The sequence below is a fragment of the Stegostoma tigrinum genome, chromosome 38 (genome assembly GCF_030684315.1).
Source record: "Stegostoma tigrinum isolate sSteTig4 chromosome 38, sSteTig4.hap1, whole genome shotgun sequence".
Lineage (NCBI taxonomy): Eukaryota > Metazoa > Chordata > Chondrichthyes > Orectolobiformes > Stegostomatidae > Stegostoma > Stegostoma tigrinum.
The window spans coordinates 4,448,249-4,456,103 of NC_081391.1; the positions used below are offsets into that span (position 1 = coordinate 4,448,249).

General features: G+C 40.8%; 1 pseudogene; it reads left to right on the top strand.

Moving 5' to 3' along the window:
* Positions 1-6,554: 6,554 nt before the first annotated feature.
* On the top strand, positions 6,555-7,264 carry LOC125446999 (profilin-3-like; annotated as a pseudogene).
* Positions 7,265-7,855: the final 591 nt, after the last annotated feature.

A 7,855-nucleotide genomic window follows, 5' to 3' on the forward strand; every position in this document is an offset into this window, starting at 1 on the left:
TAAGTATAAATTCTTACCGGAAAAAACACAAAATGTCCACCATTTCGGACCTTCACACCATCTTGGATATGAAATCATAAGAATAAATTAGGAAAAAAAAATAGTGTGTTCAGAATAACAGTCTTTCCAACACAGTCTAGGCTGGAACTCTCCTTAAGTTCGTGCCAGCCCTTGTCTCCAGACGGTGCTGGCTTCACATCGAGGCTGTCTAGGCCAGGAATCCGTGCTAAGGCCACAAGTCCATTCTGGGGATCTAGTTTATCATTCAAGGGTTGGATGATCACGTTCATAGTCTGGGATGTTTGGTAGGATTTCAGGGGCTATTTGATGAAGCACAAGTCGATCTCTACCTATGATGTTTTGCTGCAAAAACACCAGAATACTGCAGACAGTTGACTTTCTGACAAGTAGCTGGGTCAGGATTTTCTCTTCCCTGTGTTTTTCTCTCTGATTCTGATATGTACTTTCTTGTGAAGGATGCTGAACTGTTTTTTTTTAAATTTGATTATACCAAGTGCAGCGATCCTGGGTTAGCTTCTTCCAGGACTCAAAATCAAATCAAAACCTGTAAGTAAAGCTCCTAAACTGTCTTTGACCGCCACATAAGTGCACAAAGACTTGAGTTTTCTAAAGATTCCCACTGGTGTGTCAGACATCATGGATAAATGGCCAGCCCAACTCAGTTGTGATTATAACAAGAATGCAAGAAATAGGGGTGCAGGCCACATGGCTCTTTGAATTCCTCTGCCTTGTGTATTTAAATTCATTCTTGTGTTGAATTTTGGCATTGCTGTCACAGGTTGCCAATCCCAAATTATCTTTGAACTGGGTGCTTTGCAAAGCTATTTCCAAGGGGCAGTTAAAGACTGTTATCATAGATCTACAGTTTAGAAATGGCAGATTTATTTTCCTAAGAAGTATTAGTAAACAAAATTGGGTATTTACAGCAACAGTTTCATGGTCACTATTCCTGAAACTAGCTTTTACTTTCAGATTTTGTTAATTTCATTTGAATTGTACCAGTCACCATGGCATTTGAACCTGTGTGCATACAGCATTGGATCACAAGTTCAGTTAGGTGACCATTGTACCATCATCTGCCATTTCTCTAATCCCAATCATAAACTATCTCATTTGTCTGCTTGTGATGGACTCACATTCGGTTTTGTTAATCTTTCCCTTTCTACATGCTGATGAAGCTTTTACACTATCTAAAATTCTAACGAGACAAAACAGGGTGGATGCAGGGAGGATGTTCCTGATGGGTGTGTCAGAACCAGCGGTCACACTGAGGATTCGGAGTAGACGATTTGGAACGGAGATCAGGAGACATTTCTGCACCCAAACAGTGGTGAGCCTGTGGAATTCATTACCACAGGAAGTAGTTGATGCCAAAACATTGAATGTACTCAAAAGGTGACTAGATATAGCACTTGGGGCAAATGGGATCGAAGGTTGTGGGGACAAAGCAGGATTAGGCTATCAAGTTGGACGATCTGCCATGATCATGAAGAATGGCAGAGCAGGCTTGAAGGGCCGAATGGCCGCCTCCTGCTCCTATCTTCTATGTTTCTATATCTATTTTAATGTTACTAGTTTAGTTTCATTCTATTTTCCCTTTCTTAATCATTTTCTTGATAAAATGGTCCCATTTTTTGGCTTACCCTTTCTGGGAACATTTTCCTTTTGAATCAATACAGTTCTTGAGTTTTTTTTTGTTAGTCACAGCTGGAATATATTCCTTGCTAGGCTTTTGTGCATTAAAAGGGATGTATTTTTATTGTAAACTGTGAAGCTTTCTTACGGGTAGACCATTTCTTGTCTACCAATAGTACCTTTTACTATATTTTCCTAATCCGTTAAGGCCAATTTTCCCCCCTCAGCTTCAAAAACAGAAATTGTTGGAAAAGCTCAGCAGGACTGGCAGCATTTATAAAGAGAGATCAGAGTTAATGTGAGAGAGAGTGGAGAGTGCAGGGAAGTGGAGTTGAAATGCCCATCAGCCATGATTTAAATGGCAGAGTGGACCTGATGGACCGAATGGCCTTACTTCCACTCCTATGTCTTATGGTCTTCTGATCTTATGTTTTGGGTTGAGTGACCCTTCCACAGAACGGCCCTTCATAGCTTGGCAGTTTCCTTTGTTTAAAATTTAAGACGAATTATAACATTTTAAAACTTTTTATATTATGGTCACAATTTTCTAAAGACTTCTTTGAGAAGAAGAATATTAGTTAGCTATTTATTGCACAGTTTTGATTTGAAATTGCCCCTTTCTCTTGTTGGTTTCTTGGTGTATGGCTCTAGAAGGCCATCTCCTCTAAATTTGAAAAATTCACCCTAAACAACATTAGGCACAATGCAGTGCCTTTAAACATGGGGAGGCTGTTGTTCTGCCACTACCACGTCAATCTGACTGACCAAGAAATCCTCCTACACCTGTCTCTTGCCCTAGGTGTATTTGGAAAGACTTACAGATTGATAAACAACCTGCTGAACTATTTACAACATACTTTGAACAGCTGTCATTTAAGACCATAAGACATAAGAGTGTAAGTAAGGCCATTTGGCCCATCAAGTCCACTCTGCCATTTAGTCATGGCTGATGGGCATTTCAACTCCACTTCCCTGCACTCTCCCCATAGCCCTTAATTCATTGTGTGATCAAGAATTTATCAATCTCTGCATTGAAGACATTTAACGTCCCGGCCTCCACTGTGCTCCGTAGCAATGAAATCCACAGGCCCACCACTCTCTGGCTGAAGAAATGTCTCCTCATTTTAGTTTTAAATTTACCCCCTCTAATTGTAAGGCTGTGCCCATTGGTCCTAGTCTCCCTGCCTAATGGACACAACTTTCCAGCGTCCACCCTTTCTAAGCCATGCATTACCTTGTAAGTTTCTGTTAGATCTCCCCTCAACCTTCAAAACTCTAATGAATACAATCCTAGGATCCTCAGCCGTTCATCGTATGTTAAACCTAGCATTTCAGGGATCATCTGCGTGAATCTCTGCTGGATACACCCAGTGCCAGTATGTCCTTCCTGAGGTGTGGGGCCCAAAATTGGACATATTCATTGGACAGTATTCTAAATGGGGCCTAACTAGAGCTTTACAAAGTCTCAGAAGCACATCACTGCTTTTATATTCCAACCCTCTTGAGATAAATGGCAACATTAAATTCGTCTTCTTAATCACAGACTCTACCTGCAGGTTAGAGAATCCTGGACTAGCACTCCCAGATCCCTTTGTACTTCCGTTTTACGAATTTTTCCAAAGTGCAAGACCTGGCATTTCATCAGTCATTTCCTGGACCACTCTCCTAAGCTGTCTAAATCTTTCTGCAGCCTCCCCACCTCATAAGTACTACCTGCCTGTCCACCTATCTTCGTATCATTGGCAAACTTCGCCAGAATGCCCCCAGTCCCCCCTTCAAGATCATTAATATATAAAGTGAACAACTGCGGCCCCAACACTGAACCCTGCAGGACATAATTTGTCACCAGTTGCCATTCCGAAAAAGAGCCTTTTATCCCAACTCTCTGCCTTCTGTCAGACAGCCAATCCTCAATCCAAGCCAGTAACTCACCTCAAACACCACGGACCCTCGCCTTACTCAGCAGCCTCCCGTGAGGCACCGTATCAAAGGCCTTTTGGAAGTCTAGATAGATAACATCTACTGGGTTTCGCTGGTCTAAACTATTTGTTACCTCTTCAAAGAATTCTAACAGGTTTGTCAGGCATGACCTCCCCTTACTAAATCCATGCTGACTTGTTCTAATCAGATCCTGCACTTCCAGGAATTTAGAAATCTCATCCTTAACAATGGATTCTAGAATTTTACCAACAACCGAGGTCAGGCTTATCGGCCTAAAATTTTCCACCTTTTGCCTGTCCATTCTTAAACAGGGGGTTACAACAGCGATTTCCCAATCATCTGGGACTTTCCCAGACTCCAGTGACTTTTGAAAGATCACGACCAAAGCCTCCACTATTTCCTCAGCCACCTCCCTAAGAACTCTAGGATGTAGCCCTTCAGGGCCAGGAGTTTTATCAATTTTTAGACCCTTTAGCTTTTCTAGCACTTTCTCTTTTGTAATGCCTACCATACTCTGTCCCCCGACTCTCCGTAATTGTTGGCATACTACTCATGTCTTCCACAGTTAAGACTGACGCAAAGTACTTAAGTTCTTCAGCTATTTCCTTATGTCCCATCACTAGCCTTCCAGCATCAATTTGGAACAGCCCAGTGTCTACTTTTGCCTCTCGTTTGTTTCTTATGTATTGAAAAAAGCTTTTACTATCACTTCTAATATTACTGGCTAGCCTACCTTCATATTTGATCCTCTCCTTCCTTATTGCTCTCTTTGTTATCCTCTGTTTGTTTTTGTAGCCTTCCCAATCTTCTGATTTCCCAGTGCTCTTGGCCACTTTATAGACTGTTTCTTTCTCTTTGATATATTTCCTGACTTCCTTCGTCAGCCATGGCTGTCTAATCCCACCCTAGATAATCTTTCTTTTCTTTGGATGAGCCTCTGTACTGTGTCCTCAATTACACCCAGAAACTCCTGCCATTGTTGGTCTACTGTCTTCCCCGCTAGGCTCTGCTTCCAGTCGATTTTCGTCAATTCCTCTCTCATGCCCCTGTAATTACCTTTATTTAACTGTCATACCATTACATCTGATTTTGCCTTCTCTCTTTCAAACTGCAGACTGAACTCTACCATATTATGATTACTGCCTCCTAAGAGTTCCCTTACTTTAAGATCTTTTATAAAGTCAGGCTCATTAAATAGCACTAAGTCCAGAATAGTCTGCTCCCTTGTGGGCTCCATCACAAGCTGTTCCAAAAAGCCATCCTGTAAACATTCCATGAATTCCCTTTCTTTGGATCCACTGGCAACATTATTCACCCAGTCCACCTGAGATAGGACTTCAATTTGGCCCAGAAGTGGGGAACGTACCACAAGACTTCTTGGAAGGAAAGTAATGTTGAGGTAGTAGATCATCCATGAGTGGCGTATCAGGTAGGAGGAGCTGTAAAACATACTTGTGTTCCTATTTCTTATTTTCTCATGTTCCTTTAAGTGGATATGGGAGATTCTGCATCAGGCGTGCCCTCCTGTTGCTCTGACAGCCTTCATTGCATAGTTGATTTTAATTGAACATCTAATGCACTGCTGTTTATGGGCGTTTATCATGTACAAGTTGACTGAACATTTTGGGAAGTTGTGGGTAGTGAGAGACACAAGAACAATTTCTCTTTGTTTACTTGTTTTTCTCCCTATTGAACTTCATCCATTTTTTGCTAACAAATGAAATTGTTCACTTTCAGTACAAAACAGCATTCTCACTCACTAAAACAAAACCTCCCCCTTGGGCAAAATTTACTTAAATTTATATCTGCATCTCTACAGTAAGAAGTTACAACTAAAAATATAGTTTATGGTAGTTTAATGATATGCTGAATTGTTCTCTGAAGAGGCTGAAATTAATTTTCAAATACAATATTCACACTATCCATAAGGCTTCTGTATTTCTACTTTCTGAATCCATACTGCTTCAGCTCTGTGTTACCTGTAGATTTGACTATTCTAATGCAACCCTGCTACGCTCCCAGTTGTAAACTCTGTAACAAAAACTGAAATTGCTGGAAAAGCTCAGCAGGTCTGGCGGCATCTGTGAAGCGAAATCAGAGTTAACGTTTTGAGTCCGATGACCCTTCCTCCGAACACTCTCTAAACTCTGTTCAAACAATCAAAAACTCTGTTGCTCATGGCCCAAGTCTCACATTCATCAACTTGAGCTCGCTCATTGACATTTAACTCCCAGTTAAGCAATGTCATGATGTTAAAATTCTCATCCCTATATGGTCTCGATGCTCCCATCTCTAATCTCTTCAGAACTACCTCTCACTGAGATATCTGCGTCCTTCTAATTTTGGCCTTTTGAGATCCCCTACGTACAGCATCAAACTACTGGTACTTTAGCATTCATAACAGAAATGAAAAGTGTTACACACATAACGTAAAGCACAGAAATTATCCAATAAGGCAACTAGTCTGTAGTTTTTATGTTGCACCCAAGCCTTCTCCTCTCTATCTTCATTGATTCAGATTAATAACCTCCCATTCCTATTGTTTACACTTATATCCTATGTTTGTTGAACCTCCTGCAAAAATGCACCGATATTATCTACCTTTTGATGTGCTAATGTGGGAGTTCCACATTCCCATCAATCTTTAGATTAAAAATGTTGCCCATGAATTCCCTATTACTAATTAGTGACTAATTTCTATTGATGGTAAGTGAGAAAATCAACTTTTTATGGAAACATTTGATGGGATAAATGTAAAGGCCTCAGTCAATTTACCCTGAGTAATATTGTGCAATAACTAATTTTAATGTAAGAAAAATTTTTCTATTCTATCAGAACATAAACTAAATATTTATTACTGAAGAAATGAAGTATCGATATGATGTCACATATTGTTTTGATGTCATAATGCAAAAATATTGTTCAGGAAGAATTTCCATATTAATAAATACCTGTCAATGAGCTATCGTAAAGGAGATTTGTGCTTGAAGCCAATCAAGGAAAGGTTGTCTGACTGGAAGACTTACATCAATAGTATATTGAAGGACAAGAATGTGGAAGATGCTGCCATTGTGGGCCATGCTGACAAGAAGTCCGTCTGGGCTTCAAAGCCCGGAGGTGTGCTGGCTGCCATCTCCCCACAGGAGGTCAGCATGTTAACAGGACAGGATCGCAAGGCTTTCTTACAAACTGGCATCACCATCGGGGGAAAGAAATGTTCTGTCATCAGGGACAACCTCATGGTCAACAATGATGGAGTGATGGAAGTGAGGATGAAGGGCGATCAAGACAAGAGCATCTGCATCGGGAAAACCATCAAGACCATGGTGTTTGTGCTGGGCAAAAAAAGGTGTTCATGGTGGAGCGCTCAATAAGAAGTTCTGCTCACAAGCACTTAAGGAAGGATATGAAGGCCTTGGCAAGGGTGCAAAAGAGGCTTACCTGTATCTTGCCTGAATTGGAGTACATTAACGATAACATTTGAATTGTTTTTGCTTGAGCACGGTGGCTGAGGAGTAACCTTTAAGAAGTGTATAAAATTGAGAGGCATGGATAGGGTGGATCATTGGAGTCTTTTTCCTCAGCTAACATGTCACATCCTAGGCGATGTAGGTTTAAGGTGAGAGGGGGGAAAGTGGCCAAATATCTGAAACAGAGGGGCATCTAAAAGAAAGCGAATGTCAGGATTCTTGGAACATTGCAATTTCTAAACTGATAATAAATTTTACTTGAATACAATCTTTTATTTTCGTAGTGTCTGTTTTGCAGGTATTAAAAATATTTTAGTTCAAAATTGTTTTAATGTTCGAAAAAGATAACTTTGTACCCCTGAGAGGTTGTTCCCTGTTCAGAGATGAGGCATTTCTCAATTTGTAAATGTTGTGATTGTTTCTGCTTCTATCACTGTCCCTGGCATGGTGTCCTAGGCACTTAACATCCTTTGCGTATTAAACTTGCCTTGCACATTTCTCAAACCTTTCCCCCCTCTCACCTTAAACCTACGTCGCCTAGGATGTGACATGTTAGCTGAGGAAAAAGACTCCAATGATCCACCCTATCCATGCCTCTCAATTTTATACACTTCTTAAAGGTTACTCCTCAGCCACCGTGCTCAAGCAAAAACAATTCAAATGTTATTGTTAATGCACTCCAATTCAGGCAAGATCCAGGTAAGCCTCTTTTGCACACTCGCCAAGGCCTTCATATCCTTAAGTGTTTGTGAGCAGTTCTGCTCACAATGTGCGAAATGTATCCCAAC